Here is a 17,202-nt window from a genome sequence, read left to right on the forward strand (position 1 = left end):
ACACCATTTTTCCTCTAGTTTTAGTCGACGAAATCAACACTGATGGGAAGATCATCACAAGCTACGATTTGCGTGAATCCACTCTCACACACAGACACCAGAAGTCCTCTTATCTGAGGGAGCTTAGCTTGTCACCAGGGAGAGATTGAAGACCCCCCCCCCCACCCCATCCCATGTCTGCTGTGTCAGACGAAGGCTTAATAAAGAATCGGTGGGCTGAGTCATTCCACACAGACCAAACATGCTCGGTAACATCCTCAGTGTTCATTTAACACTGTTGACGTCCTGTTAGTGTATTAGGGGTCCACTTTTACACGCTCAGAGGAGGATTTTAATGTGCAGGGACCACAATGGAATGGATGATGCCATTGGATCCATGGCCTATACTGTATATTTCAATTGCCACTTTTAATGTCATGTTTAATTCACTTTAACGACTACTCATTTGTTTAGGACACAGTAGCCGTGGTCACAGTGTGCTAGTAATACATGTGTGTGTGCCGCGAGCATGCTGCACATAGAGATAATGGGCATTGGATGATGTAATCCAATGAGTGGAGTTACAGTATCGGTGTTGGAGGCTTGCTATGCATTATTGATTACTTTCTTAGAAATGATATGGTCACAACCGAAATATAACTCTGTGTGTGTGTGTGTGTGTGTGTGTGTGTGTGTGTGTGTGTGTGTGTGTGTGTGTGTGTGTGTGTGTGTGTGTGTGTGTGTGTGTGTGTGTGTGTGTGTGTGTGTGTGTGTGTGTGTGTGTGTGTGTGTGTGTGTGTGTGCGCGTGCGTGCGTGTGTGTCTGTCTTACAGTGGACCCTCAGTTCTATGTCACAGTGACCATCTCCTCACTGCTCATCCTGACTGCAGTCATCATAACAGCTAAACTCTGGTAGGAAAGTCTTCCTGAATAGACCCTGAACCGCAATGGGGAGTGACAGTGTGGGGACTCAGTGACAGTGTGGGGAGTGACAGTGTGGGGACTCAGTGACAGTGTGGGGAGTGGGGAGTGACAGTGTGGGTCAGACTCAGGAGCCAAACTGTGTTTGGTGGTTGTAGAATTGGGCATGTATAGTACGGTACCCAAACATGCAGTAATCCTGGTCTCTACACTGCCTCCCCCATGCCCGAATGAGGGGAAAGGAACTGGTTCGAATAACGTGTTCCTTCCACGCTCTACGTCCAACCAGGGAAACTCCCCCCTGTCAGGTGAAAAAAAGCAGCTTGGACTCCTCATGCATTGAAGGAAGCATGAGGTCAGTCCGTTGCTCTCCCTGACAGACCTCTGGCAGAGGGAGTGTAATTAACAATGGGTGAAAGAAATGTGTAAAAACAAAAAAATTGCAATGTGAATACATGTACCAGGTAATGAAGTAAAAACATAGTTTAGTTAAATGTGCACTTTTAAACTAAAACTTTTTGAACCCATGCCTTTAAATCAATCACTTTTACGAATGTTGTAGATATATTTTTTAATAGCGGACGCTAAAATCTAAAATTACACAGATGCTTTCCCGGTTAGCCGATAATCATACAATGTTTGTATATGTACTTTTAAGAGCAGGCATTAGTGTGACTGTGCCTTGAAACATGTTGCCTGAATATATGACCTTATTATTGTGCACTGGGGGTGGGGGACTCTCACTTTGGCTTTTTTTGAGTGCACAAATTCTTTATCCCATGCGTTAGCGATGAATTATTAAAAACATTCTGTAGTCAGCAGTCGTACAATTAATGGTCAATTCATTATCATGAATAATTACTACATTGGGTTGGTCGGGACAAGCACGGATCAATAGTTCTCTGTGATTGTTACGCCCCCTGATCTATAGAACCTCTCATCTTCTCACCTATCCTCTCTATATCCTACAGCACAAACATCTGATCTATAGAACCTCTCATCTTCTCACCTCTCCTCTCTATATCCTACAGCACAAACATCTGATCTATAGAACCTCTCATCTTCTCACCTCTCCTCTACATCCTACAGCACAAACATCTGATCTATAGAACCTCTCATCTTCTCACCTATCCTCTACATCCTACAGCACAAACATCTGATCTATAGAACCTCTCATCTTCTCACCTCTCCTCTCTACATCCTACAGCACAAACATCTGATCTATAGAACCTCTCGTCTTCTCACCTATCCTCTCTACATCCTACAGCACAAACATCTGATCTATAGAACCTCTCATCTTCTCACCTATCCTCTACATCCTACAGCACAAACATCTGATCTATAGAACCTCTCATCTTCTCACCTATCCTCTATATCCTACAGCACAAACATCTGATCTATAGAACCTCTCATCTTCTCACCTATCCTCTATATCCTACAGCACAAACATCTGATCTATAGAACCTCTCATCTTCTCACCTCTCCTCTCTACATCCTACAGCACAAACATCTGATCTATAGAACCTCTCATCTTCTCACCTCTCCTCTCTACATCCTACAGCACAAACATCTGATCTATAGAACCTCTCATCTTCTCACCTATCCTCTCTACATCCTACAGCACAAACATCTGATCTATAGAACCTCTCATCTTCTCACCTATCCTCTCTACATCCTACAGCACAAACATCTGATCTATAGAACCTCTCATCTTCTCACCTATCCTCTACATCCTACAGCACAAACATCTGATCTATAGAACCTCTCATCTTCTCACCTATCCTCTCTACATCCTACAGCACAAACATCTGATCTATAGAACCTCTCATCTTCTCACCTATCCTCTCTATATCCTACAGCACAAACATCTGATCTATAGAACCTCTCATCTTCTCACCTCTCCTCTCTATATCCTACAGCACAAACATCTGATCTATAGAACCTCTCATCTTCTCATCTCTCCTCTCTACATCCTACAGCACAAACATCTGATCTATAGAACCTCTCATCTTCTCACCTATCCTCTCTACATCCTACAGCACAAACATCTGATCTATAGAACCTCTCGTCTTCTCACCTCTCCTCTCTACATCCTACAGCACAAACATCTGATCTATAGAACCTCTCATCTTCTCACCTATCCTCTCTACATCCTACAGCACAAACATCTGATCTATAGAACCTCTCGTCTTCTCACCTCTCCTCTCTACATCCTACAGCACAAACATCTGATCTATAGAACCTCTCGTCTTCTCACCTATCCTCTACATCCTACAGCACAAACATCTGATCTATAGAACCTCTCGCCTTCTCACCTATCCTCTCTACATCCTACAGCACAAACATCTGATCTATAGAACCTCTCACCTTCTCACCTCTCCTGTAATACACTGGGTATTGTGGGGCAGGCTGACATGGTGAAGTGTTTCTATATGATTGAATGAATTTTTACCTGGTTGATAACAAGGCCAACAGGCTCTTATGACTCATCACGATGTTTCATGAACTATCAGTTGAGAGTTAGGGCATCGTGACATTCAGCCTGGGAAACTATTGGATGAAACACACATGATGTAAAAGATAATGGATGAGATGGAGAATTATTACAATAGAGGGAGATGGCATTTAATGGTAATGGAAGGACTGCACTCCAAACTCATGTTGTGCTCTCTTCTATGTAACCGAAAATATATACAATGCAACTTTTGTTTTCGGTGAAATAGATACCTTTTTTTGGTTGTCTTGTGGCCCCCAACTTTAAGTAATCTTACAATTGCCCCTACCAGGGCCCAGGAAATGATTCTCCGTTCATTTTCCTCATAGACATTTCAAAAAGTATTTATTTAAAGACCTTTTAAGCCTCGTACAAAGCCAACTCTTGTCGTGACAAATCATGACAACAAACACAATTTTTCGGGCCGAATAAATAATTAGAAAGAAGAAGAAAACAGCATCATTATTATTGTCAAAGATATTCTGAAGTTGTCATATACAAAAAATGCCTAATAAAAACAGTATTAAAAAAAAAAGAAGAAGAAAACAGCACAAAATATTGTGTTGTTGTCATGATTTGTCACAACTCAAGTTGGCTTTGTACGACACTTATAAGGTCTTTAAATAAATACGTTTTGAAATATCTATGGGAAAAATGCATTGGCAAATATTTCCTGGGCCTGGCGTCGTCGTGAAAGGGGGCGGGACTGCGACGCTATAGTATGTGAAGAGTCTCTGCCTGTGCTATTTTTTTGATAAAATATAAATAAATTCAGTTTTTCTCTGGCAGGCTCAGTCAAATCTGGTCAATAGGCTAGTGGCTACCAACCCCACCGGCTGACATCTCTCTCTCCACACGTCAAACAGGGTTATTGTTATATGGCTAAAGAGGAGAATGTATGCTCCATGAAAATAAAGCATGAATGGCGGTTCCACTTGTAGAAAAGACTGTAGCCTACATTGATCTGTTATTTATGCATGGTATGCTATGCTATACCACTACCGTTTGGTTTCAAAACCTGAAACGTAACAACACCTTGAGGACATTTCAGTAAGCATGAGATTCAATCATTTGCATTTCCCTTCAAGGCTGTGTGTGTGTGTGTGTGTGTGTGTGTGTGTGTGTGTGCGTGCGTGCGCGTGTGTCTGTCTCTGTGTGTGTCTTTGTCATTTCCGCTCATCTCACAGCGGAGATAATAAAATATTCACCCAAAAACTGTTCGCAGAGTAACTGCTTCAACAATGACTTTCTTAACAATGCCTGAAAGACATGGGTACGTTTAATCTGTTCATCGTCTGAACCGTACACACTTGGCCCAGTCTGCAACATTTATAACCTCCTGAGAGATTGTCACTGCAGTCTATAGTTGGCCGCCCACCTAGCACCAGATTCCGTTTCGAAGTTTCTCCCTGTTAAAGCCGGGGAGTTCTTTTCCCTTGCCACCGTGTCAAGCACTTGCTAATGGGAGTATTTCTCCCACGAGCAAGTCTCTGTTAAATTATTCATTTTTATTTAACGTATATGGGAGAAAATCCCATTGAGATACAAGATCCGTTTTGCAGGGGAGCAATGTCACAGTGAATCCACATTAACGAGTGCGGTCTTGACCTGCTCTTTACTTAAAGTGTCATGAGATGACATTTTTGTTGTGATTCGGCGCTACGTAAATAAAATTGACTTGACTTCATAGCAAGCCATGTCACAGAAGCTGGTAATTTGCAACCTGTAAGGGCCGATTCATACTCCTATTTTACAGCTGTTTCGGCGCTGTAGTGCCGAAATGATTCTGGCTCGTCAGAAATTTTCAGTAGCACCGAAGAGCCGACTTTAGGACGGTACCCGCCCCCCCCCGAACCTCAAATGACGTCAAATTGTAGGCTCTACAGCGCCGAACCGACTTTTATTCGGCTCTAAAATAGGAGTATGAATCGGCCCTAACCCGGCAGCATCCCTTTGGGGCTTTCGGGCATGCTACTGTTTTTCTATTTTCATTATTTCACAGGGTTCTAATTAACTTTACATGCAATAAATGTCATCCTAAATGACATCACTGGGAGAACAAATGCATGCTATTATCTCTCATTAACTCGCCATGGAAGTCTGTTTATATTTGTGGAGGTAGGCCGCTGAGTAATGTTTTTGTATGTGCGTGAATATAAAATGCTCCTTTAACACAAGCAGCAGCAGAAGCATTAATGTGCACTAATAGCGTCCCGGCCATTAAACCTCCTGGAGCATGTAAACGGCATGGAGTTGGGAACCCTCGTGGCGTTGTTACATTATGACAAGTGTCCCGGTTGGTTTGTACGATGTGCGTTGGCGCACATGCACAGCCATTAGCTACAAGCGGCAGGGCGTCTTGTGTGATGTAGTGGAGCGCTCCCACGCTTTGCTGATCAAACCAATAACCACCTTGTTTATTTGACCGTGGGGACTGACTCTATTTTGCTCATCTTTCTCTCTCTGGCTTTCTCTCGTTCTCTCTCTCCCATTGCCCCTAATCATTCTTGCGCTTTCCCTGTCTTTCTTTCTCTCCCAGGGCTGCAGGGGACTCACTGACTCACTCTCACATTTCCCATCCAACCTTCTTTCTCCCCCATCCCCTAATCATCTCTTTCCCTCCCTTTATCCTCTTATTCTACCTCCCTCCGGTTCTCCTATCTCCTCATCTCGTCCGCCTTCTCTTGCACTACAATTCTCTTTTCTCACCCCCTGACTCCCTGTATAATTTGGTCTCCTTACTGTCCCCCCTTTTCACGCCGTCTCCTTCTGTCTAGCTCAATTCTTCTCCCTCTCTTAATTTCGGGTTTGTTTGAACTCGCACGCTGTCCACATTATCTCTACTGGCACACACTCTATCTCCTCTCCTCTCGCCGTTTCTTCTTATACTGACTCATGGAATTGGACTTTTGTCAGCCCCCGTCGCTCCCCTTCCACACATCCATACAATCCACTCCTTTATTTGGGGTTCTATTAGTTTTCTATTTAGTCATGCATCATCGTAGCTGTTTCTCTCATTGTCTCTCACTGTTTCTCATTGTCGTTTATATACAATTCCCCCAGCCCCCATTGCTACTTTTTCCTATCTATCTCCCACTGGCAGAACTGTCGGTTCCTGCTAGATCAAGCGATACTCCCCAGGGCGGCTTGCCTGGCGAGCTATACGATAAGCCCTGTTCTCTCCGTCTGTGGTCCCCAATGCCGCCCATAATGGTTGTTCGGCTCAAAGCGATATAGACCTTTTTATTGAACATTTAATTGTATAGTCCGAAAGATAATTGAGGTTGGCCGATGGCTCAAGAATCCTAAAAGTAGACGGGTCCACAAATACCGTTTTTAGTGTTGTTATTATTAACAGTGCAAGCCGGCATAAAATAATACAAAAATAAATGGAAGACTGGACGATAGCAAAGCAAATAGGAAATGAGAAATAAATCCTTGATGCTCTAAACTAAAGAAAAACAATAAACCAAGACTTAAGAAAATGTAACCGCCTAAGGCCCTAGCTGCAGCTCTATCCCTGGTGCTGTCCCTTAAGTCACTAACCCCAAGCCAAACTGAACTCGCTTCACCAGCAACCTCCAGTTTAAGAAGGTGAGACAAACCAAACACCATGATTTAGTTATTTGTATCGACCAGTAGGACGCCCTGTAAACGCATCCACCTGTGTGATGGCAGACTGTTGGGCGAGCGCTGGCGCTCTGGCATGGGGGGGTCAGATCAACATATGGAATGAATTCTGTACTTGCCATATATGGAACGTGTCTTGAGTGTACAGGGTTTGATGAGGTCAGATCAACATATGGAATGTCAGAACAGGTCAGCTCCATATATGGAGATCTAAGGGTTTGAGGTCAGATGTAGAGTTGCTGGCCCGGCTCCATATATGGAGATCTAGGTGATGATCCAGTCTTCTCCATGTATGGTTATGCAGGGTTAGATGAGGTCAGTGTTGTGATGTCACGATGCGTGATGTCACTAGGCGTGACAATATATGGAGCCGTGATGTCACGAGGCGTGACAATATATGGAGTCGTGATGTCACGAGGTGCGACTATATATGGAGGCGTGACTAATACACAGAGATGCAGGTTTTCGGCCTGGGCCGTGGCTCAGGTTGTCATAGTAAATGCGACCTACGGTCGCAATTAACTCAAACAAACCAAGGCCCATGAGTTGATCTACATTATCATGTTTTTTCCAAATAAATGTCAATACATGCAATTAAATAGAAACATATCGCTTGCTCATGATCAGAGCTTCTGTTCTCCAGACTGTATGACGGAAGCATTTGAACATTTGCGAGAGGCACCAGTCTGGCATACCATAGATATATGGCCAGCACTTCAGAGCTAGGAAGCTCATTCTGAAGGAAAGGTCGTTCTGGACGCTGGGGATGCACCATGGCGCTTTCATGGGCGCTTCATGGGTGGCAAGCCTCGCACCGGGAGTTTGATGAAATACATGGCAGATTGGCAGTGAATGGAGCCAGCTGGACCGGCTCGTGAAGTTACAAACACTATTTATTAACAAGTGCGAACTTTGTCGCTTCAGGAATATAAGGTTGTTTTCGAATCACTTACTTTTTCGATGTGCACACACAGTACATCATTTAATTGAGGATCTAAACAGCGGCAGGTATGGTTTCTGTCTTGGAGGTATTGCGAGATTTGGTGGCCAGATAGGAAACGGTGCACAGTCTTGCTATTGCGAAACGTACTTTGTGCTCTTTATATTATATACCTCCATAAAATTACACGGTGTACAAAACTGTACGAAAAGCAACACAGCAGAAAACAATGTGTGATGTGACTTATTTTATTTTCCTGAGCAGAGTATTTTATAAAGGTCTCAATCGTTCAGAAATAGTGCTTGTTCATAAGCTTGTCCAGCCAGCTCTCAATGTTATTTCACAGAATTTCCGGTGCGAGTTCGACACCCCAGTGCGCCGAATCTGCCAGCTGGAATTATGTGACAAACACACTGGTACATATTGCACTAAATTCACATAAATTTCCCTATTCATCAGGTAAATGAAGTGAAGAGAATGTGAAACTTCTTGATAATCTGTGTAATCCACACATAATAGCAATGTTTGCAGCTAATTATTTACACCAGCCTTGCTTTTGTGAAGTAGTTTTTTAATTAATAGGAGAAGTGTTTAAAAAGATTGCTTTCCATTTGGCGAGGGAGCCAGACGGATAGGGAGAGAAGTGCTTTGGTGAGTGGGCAAAACCTGTTAAATCCAGTAATGAGCAGTTGGTTGGGTCCACAGAAATACAACTTTTTAACGCGTATGTAAAAATCACACCTGTGTGAACTGAGCGGTGCAACTATCCATGTATTGCTATAGTTACTGTACTGTGCTCTGTAGTGTACTGTGCTCTGTACTGTACTTTGAACATCCAGACCCCCAGGAACTCACCCAGGGAGGGGCGGCCCAGTTCCGGCGAGCCTTACCACGTCCGAAACGGTCAAGAAATTGACAGAGTTACCGCGTGGGGCTCCCCGTGGGGGGACACATACAGGGACACGTGCAGGGACACACATAGATGTCTAATGTAGCAGAGGCACTGCTCAAAAACAACACAGGATATTTAACAACAGTAATACCCAGTGATCATTATCTAAGAGGAAATAGGCCTGTGGCACTCCGACTTCAACAGAGAAATTACCATAATTTGACCCGTTATTGCAGCAGCCGTCCAAAAGTATTATATTACACAATTATACTACACATTTGGGCAAAGTTGTCTCCTGACTGCCAACTACCCACACAGTCGAAGCACTGCTCAGGGCCATACAGTATGATCTAAATCTTTTGGGGCCAACTTCATTGACCCGCGTCCAGTGAAGGACCCATGGAAGTCCACTGCTGGAGGATGGATGCTATTTTGATCGAAACCTCAGGGCATGATTGAATAAGGGAATCCAATGACAGAGGCGGCCCGGCAGTCCCTCATGTAGCAGCTATCGATTGGCATGTGCTTGGGTGTCATAAATGTGTAAATAACGCCATGTGTTACATCCAGGGAGTGCTGCGGAATGAATGGGAGGGCTATTGGGTGTACAGATGGACTGAAATGATAGGCTATAGTGGAAATTGGCCGCGGTCCAGTTCCACTATGCACTCACTATAGGAAGGCAGAATAATGTGCCGTGTGATTCCCAAGCTCTACAATCATCAGTGTGCCTAATGTTATCGTTTGTGTTTGTTTGTTTGTGTGTGTGTGTGTGTGTGTGTGTGTGTGTGTGTGTGTGTGTGTGTGTGTGTGTGTGTGTGTGTGTGTGTGTGTGTGTGTGTGTGTGTGTGTGTGTGTGTGTGTGTGTGTGTGTGTGTGTGTGTATGTGTCTTTATCTGTCTGCCTCTTTGTATGACTGTCTGTGTACTGTGTGTTTAGTTATGTTAACGTGAATGTAGTAAGTAAGAAAGATGAGAAAAAGACAGAGAGAGAGAGAGAGAGACACACACACACACACACACACACACACACACACACACACACAGCATGGCAGTGTTTATCTGTCTGTCTCTTTAGTTTATAGGACTGTGTCTATCTATGTATGGTTGTTATGTTGTGTGTGCATGTGAACAAGATGAGAAAAAAAGATATTTTTTTTGTGTGTGTGTGTGTGTGTGTGTGTGTGCGCATGCGTGCATGCCAGGGACACAGGAAGGCATTTATAGCAAGGGGAGTGAACTTTGTTTTTCACACAATGGCGTAAATAATTTTTATTTAGCACACACACACACACACACACACACACACACACACACACACACACACACACACAGACAGTGTTCTATTTCACCAACAGTCTGTGTTGGATTTTACAGTTACTTGTATTGGAAATGAAAAAGCCTGTGTATTAAACTACCAATCACAGAGGCTAATGACGGTCAATGACACACAACACTCACACATTTTAACACCCTATTTCTGCACGGCGGCAGAAGCAGCAGCAGCATTTAACAATAATGTATGTCTTACCTATACTTGGGAGAAAGTGCCTTCCTTTTCCCCATGAATTAATCCAACAGGGCAATAGTTTGAAACACGCTCTCCAGCTCAAATGTGAACAGAGGTGCAACCATTAACAGGTTCCTAACTTCCTGTGTCACGCAATACCTGTTACAAAGGTTCCTACCACTTAAGCAACAGACACCCATATTATTCAAAACACACAAACACCTTTTTCATCTATTTTATTCCCCAAAGTTAAATACATTGTTGTAATAGATATATATGTGTAATGTATATATACTTCAAAAGAAATCACACCTGTGTGAAGTGAGGTGCGCTCTTATCATCATACATCATCTCATTCTGGCCAATCACAATTTGCGTCCTCACTTTTCCGTCTTCACTTTTCTGCCCTTTTATCTTCAATACAGCCAATCAAATCATTGCTATGGGGTGACCAGGAAATAGCGCTCAGCTATTTCCGAACGCGCCCAACATGATTTTTATGAAATAAAAACCTTGCAGATAGAAAGAGGATAATTCAAGCTTTCTGTACAGCTGCATTTTTTGTGAGTTTAACAATGGACTGTAAAGGCCAGAAAGTGTTTTTCGCACCCGTTTCGAATGCCATCAATGCACTGAAAGGGACAAAATCACGTTTAATCAGAGCATTCACTGCTCCAGTAGACGCGACTATTGACCTGCCAGATCTCAGTAGAGTCTACTACAGCACAAAGTACTGCAGTAGACTGCATTCTGTGCGCTTGATCACGGCTACCAGCGACGACACCCGTTGTCAACTGACTACACGGCCGGTTAAAACTAACCCCCCCTCATCAGGGGGTGCTGCAGCGCCCTCAGCACCCCACTTCCAGTGCCCTGCGTGCATTTGCCCACATCGCACCTCTTGTCGCGTTCCTTAACATAATCTACCTGACGATCTCCGGTGCTGTAGTGTATACTGTCACGCTTGTCTCTTGTCACACAAACTAGAAAATAACCTCCCACCTCACCTCATGTCTGCCATGTACGCACGCCTCTGTCACCCCACACACGAGTCACGACCCCCACACACATCCACATCCATTCTCCTAGCTTTCATTACACCCTCTCCCCCACACCCACCCTTTCCCATCCCTCCGTCCATCTCCCCTCGCCTTTTCTGCCTCTGCTATTATCTATTATGTCTTTCTTGACTTCTCATTTCTCCAGCCACCCATCCCCCCACACCCCCGACAGTGCTTTTAATGAGTCCAATGAGTGTTCTAACTCTCATACAGTGGCAGAGTAATGCGTTCACTGGAGCTTATGGCTGGCTCTCTCTCTCTCCCTCGTGATGTGCCCTGACTCTGTCCCCCTTTCTGTCTCTCACTCCCTCTCTCTTTTGTCCCTCCGTCACTCTCTCCTTCTCTCTGGACCTGCACTCTGTCTGTACTCTGCACCCCAATCTTGTTCGTCCCTCTCTCCATCCATCCCCTGCTCCCCGTCGCTCTGTCTTGATGCTTTTTTACTCTGCCTTGCTCCTTCCTTCTATCAATCAATCTGTTTCTGTCGCTCGGCCTCTCCTCCACCCACCCGTCCCTTTCTCTCTCTCTCTCTCTCTCCCTCTGTTCCTCGTTTCTTCGCTCCCTCTCATTCTCTCTCTCTCTCTTCCAGTTACGATCGCAGCTGTTCCCATCATCCGCCTCCGCTCTCCCGTGGCGTGGCGCCCCCCCTCTCCCTCGCCCTCCCTCGCTCTCTGGCTTCGGAGGACAGTCGGCAGACACTGCACAGTAGCCCCTACAATGACAGAGAGAGGTACGGTAATGAGACGCTCGGGCAGCCCCGCAAAGTGTACACACACACACACACACACACACATACTGTATGAGTGTAGGCCTATTTAATACTGCGCACAAATTAATTCAATTTGGGCCACCAGTGTACTTTCTGTGTGTGTGTGTGTGTGTGTGCGCGCGCACACACACGTGCACTATAACATCTAAGTTTGGATACCTGTGCACATATATTTTAGGTATGTGTCTGTGTGTCCATGCACACCTATATGTATGTGCATGTGTGAGAAAATTTGAACATTAAGCATTTTCTGTGTGCTATTCAATTCAAGTTTGACTGGCTGTGTGTGTGTGTGTGTGTCAGAGAGAGAGAAATGAGACTCCACGGGCATGCATCGGATTGAGGTCGTGCATGAGCATGTACAGTATACTATATGACTGGTTCTGCATTATTGGATCCAGGTTTAGCTACCTGTAGCTACCACGCTTTGCGTTATCTCTGTGTGTGCACGCACGCATGAGTGAGTGAGTGAGTGAGTGAGTGAGTGAGTGAGTGAGTGAGTGCACATTTGCCTTCAGCGTCATCCCATCTCTCCAGTGTGCTGGCAATGTATGGACTGGAGTATAATTGGACAGTAGTGTAACTCTGTAGAGTACAGGAGGCCACGGTTCGGACTGCTGTACTGGGACTGTCGTGGATCAGTGTTTTTTTAACCCCCCCCCCTCCCCCCACGATGAGTCATCACTAGGGGCGGGGTAGGGGGGCCGTTTGTTGAAAGGCACCGCTGAGTACCATCCATGAAATGAGGTATTTATATGGGAGGGGATTTCAAGTTAATCTCACTCAGGATAATTATAGGCTTTTATACTCCACCTCTCCTCAATTTCCTCTCTTCTCTGCTCTCTCTCTCTCCCTCCCAGACAGTTTCTCCTCGGCTGCGTTTAGGGCCCCCGTTGCTCCTCTCCTCTCTTCTCTCCCCATCTGGGCCATCCCTGTCCACTTGTAGCCTCCTATCACCCCCCACACACACACACCTCAATCTCATCCTACCTTTCAGTCTCTCGTCTGTTTCACTTCTATTCTTCTCTCTCTCCCCATGTCCACCCCCTCCTATCAATGTGGTCATATTTACCGTAATCTCCCCCAATCCTCTCCTGTGTCTCTCTCCTCCTCTCTTGTCTCCTGCTCCACTTTTCCTGCTCTCTTTGGCACCTCCCTCCCTTCCACTCGCCCACCTCGCCTCTTCTCCGTGTTCTCGCTCTCCCACCACCACCACCACCACCACCCCAAGCCTCCCCTCCCGCCGCTCACTTCCTTTCACTGTCCCTCTTTCTCTCCCTGTGTTCCGTCTGTCTATCATCTTTTGCTCTACTTCGGTACTGCTGGTGTCTTGCCTCGTATCCAGTGCCATCCTCGTTTCTATTCATTGGCTTTAGCGCACCCCCCACCTTGTCTAAGTTGTCTCTCTCTCCCTCTCTTCCCACTTTCACATTTCAACCCAATTCCAAGGAGCTTTATTGGCATGACTGTGACTATCATTCCTGCAACACTGCCTGTCAGTTTAAAAATACGACACGGATACAACATGCCAACTTACGCTAAAGAAAAGCATGCAAGCAAACTGTAAACGGGAACTCTTCCACATATATAAGTGTCTCTCTCTGTCTTTCTCTTGTCTTTCTTCGTCTGTCAGGATTCCAGTTGTGAACCTCTGAGTTGACGGTTTTCTCCATTTGATAAACATTTTCTGCAACGGGGAGAGGTACATCAACAGCCAGCCCAGACGGCAGCGCCCCTGGTGCAGTTTTATTTCCTTCTCAGACTGTGTAATGATATCAGGGATCCCAGGTATCCAGCCATCGTGAGCAGCACACCTTGGCTTCCCTGAGGCCTAAACCCCCCCCAAAAACGCATCTCTCTACTCTGCTGCTCCCTCGCTCCTCTCACCCCGACTCCTTCCCCTTCTCAGTGCAGTGTTAAATCTCTCTCCCTTTTATATGGCTCCGTCATTGTAACCCTGCGCTTTCGTTTTCCGTCTCCTCTGTACTGCCCCCGAGCTGTACAGACCAGCTTAACTCCAACCTGCTCAGTCCCATCGCTTCTACCTGCTATGACTAATTCACTGGTGAGCAAGTCTTAAAGCTGCAATACAGATCTTTTTGTCCTACCCGGAATGTGAAGCCTGGTCTCCATGCATGAGAGGTCACTCATCAAAGAGGCTCTCCCCCACCTGGCCAGGGGAGATATAATCACAAGGTATGAGGTTCAGTTGGTACTACTTAAATACAGTAAGTGTCCTCCTACACACAACACCAGAGTTTATAATGCATTTTTTCAATAGAAGAGTTGGGGGACCATCTCCAACCACTACAGATGCAATAGTTATATTGCATTGACAAGATTGGTAAAAAAAGAAAAGAAAAAAAAGAAAAAGGTTTTATTCATTCAAATAAGTTCCAGCTTGCAGCTTTAACACACAGCATTCAACCAGCCCGGAGATGCCAGATCCAAACTCGACCCAACCGGCAACCCCCTTTTGCGGAGATTCTCTTCTGTAGCTATTCTGTTGAAAACGTACCACACTGTGCAGCCATGAATCATGTCATGTTTTCTTGGTTTCTAAATGGTTAAGAAGCCTTTCTCATGCAGCGACAGTGAATGGAGGGGGAATTTCGCAAAGCCGGTTCGCGGGGAAGTAGCCAGCAGGCAATGTGTTTAACACGTCACGCTCCAAAAGCTGCTGTTTATTCTCCCGCTTTGGGCGCCCAAAATGCAAATAGTGTAGATTTGTTTTGCTCTGCACGTGTTTCAGAGATGCGTTTGTTTTGTATTTCTGATTTCTCCACATGTTCCCCTTAATCATCTGGCTTGACGTTCACCTCTTTGTTGTGCCTTTGTGGGCACCGTCTTAATGCCATTGGATTGCACAGAGGTGTGCTAAGCTTTTGGACTTAGCACGCCTCCGGGCATTTTTACCCGGTGGGCACTTAAATAGAAGTGCCGGTAGAGATGAAATATTCTGCACACAGAAATGCAGAAAGGATGGTTGGCGCACAACATGTCTGTCATATAGAGCATTATGCTATTATCAGAGAATAATTAATTCATGAGACACCGTTGTGAGTTGTATTACAGTAGCCGCAGCATCGTTTCCTTGGACAGTTACGTATATGAAATGCTGTAGCAGTTGTGATGAACATTCCAAACTTGTGCTGTCCAACCAGTGAGTCAAAAAAAATGCACAAACCCAATGTTTTATGGCAGCCATTTTGAGCGTACCAAAGGAAATGGTAGATCACTCATGGCCCCGTCTAGCCCCTGTGGTTCTGCATATATTGTATAAGAATAAGAGTCTGAAAATAGAAGTGGCTTCAATATTATTTTAAAATGTATATTTTATATCCAAAACAGTGAGTTCTTCCAAAGCCAAATTTTCTCTTTGTGTTCCGCAACGTCAACCCATTTTCCTCCCCGTGCTTTGAAATATGAACCTCAACATTCCCATTATACAGTGCTGGTGACGTCATCATGCATATAGGTGGTGCAGTACTCCAGTAATACACTGTATTGTGATATTTTTTAGTAGCATTCCTGTAGACATGTTGTTATTCTGTACCAATTGCAAAGTTCAATAAAAAGACAATGAACAGTGATGTTCGAGTCCCCTGTGTCCGTTTTATTTACGAATTGGTTGATGGGAATCCCCTGGAATGCCAGGGGACCAGGAAAAGGATATGGAAAAGGATAAGGTTTCTTTCTGCTGTACATTTCAACAGCTACCTGGTGTCCTAATCCCGTTTGCCTGAAACATATATTGGTTCAGCCCTGCATGCGGCAATCACATTTGAGCTTTAAGAAGGTTTAGGATGAATAAGGAAGCTACCGCAAGTTACATTTCCTTATCTCCATCCATACCTCATTCGCATTTGCTGCGCCTCTAAAAAAGAGATAACGGTGTGCAGAAGAGCAAGAATTTCCTCTGTGTCCTGTGTGTATTGTAACGTCAATACAGCTGATGAGTGAGAGAGGCTGGAAAAAGCCACTTGAGTGCATCGAGATTCTTCGGCAGGCTTGCTGCAAGTGGTTTCCATCTCCTCCGGGCATTTTACTAATCAATTAAAGTAATTGATTGGCTGGAGTCCACTCTTAAAGTTTTAACGACTGCCTGGTTATGAGGCACAAACCAGTTGACGCTGCAGCTCCGATCTATATAAACCATCACAGATGAGTGGCAAACAACGCTTAAACGGGGCATGCAACACATGCCACACACACACACGCACACATACACCTCTCCCAGCACACCTTCTCTGTCCATGTCAAACACTCATGAGGTGAACATCTGCTCCAACTCACAGGTCACATACGCGCTGACAACGGGGCAATCTGTTGAAGCACTAAAGCTCAATCACACCGACTGAAATTAACACGTCTATTTATAGACAAGAGGAAGAGGGAGACAAATGAAGGATCGGAGGAGGGGGGGGGGGGGGGATAAAGAGGTAGGAGGAGGGAGGATAAAGAGGTTGGGGCAAGAGGCTATAGGGAGGTGGGGTTGGACGTGGAGGAGGGGGCGATAAAGAGGTAGGGGCAAGCGGATAGGGAGGTGGGGTTGGAACTTGGACGTGGAGGAGGGAGTGTAAGAGGCTCATAATTTCCCCGTCTCTGGCCTTGTCTTTACCGGTGAGCTAATTGCCACCATTAATGTCACCCAGGATAGATGCAGACGGGGGGAGAGAGAGGGTAGTGACACAGAACAGACACAGCAGAGCGGAGGATGGAGAGATAGATGGGGGGGGGGGGCAGGCAAGACCGCGGCAATTTGGAGCTGCATGATGAAGGGACGAGGGAGGGTGCCAGTTGTGTGCTTGTAAATCAGCCATTTGTGCCATTCGTCGTACGACTAAGTAGTATATAGGGCTTAAGTGATTAACATCGAAGGAGAAGCTCTGGCCAAAACATACCGATATGAAAAATCAATGCGCTGCCATGTGTGAGTGCTTGTGTGTGTGCGTAATGTGTAACCATGCCGCTTGAACACAGGGGAAGTCTGGGCTCTATAATACA

The sequence above is a fragment of the Protomyctophum parallelum genome (genome assembly GCF_964188405.1).
Source record: "Protomyctophum parallelum genome assembly, chromosome: 3".
Classification (NCBI taxonomy): Eukaryota; Metazoa; Chordata; class Actinopteri; order Myctophiformes; family Myctophidae; genus Protomyctophum; species Protomyctophum parallelum.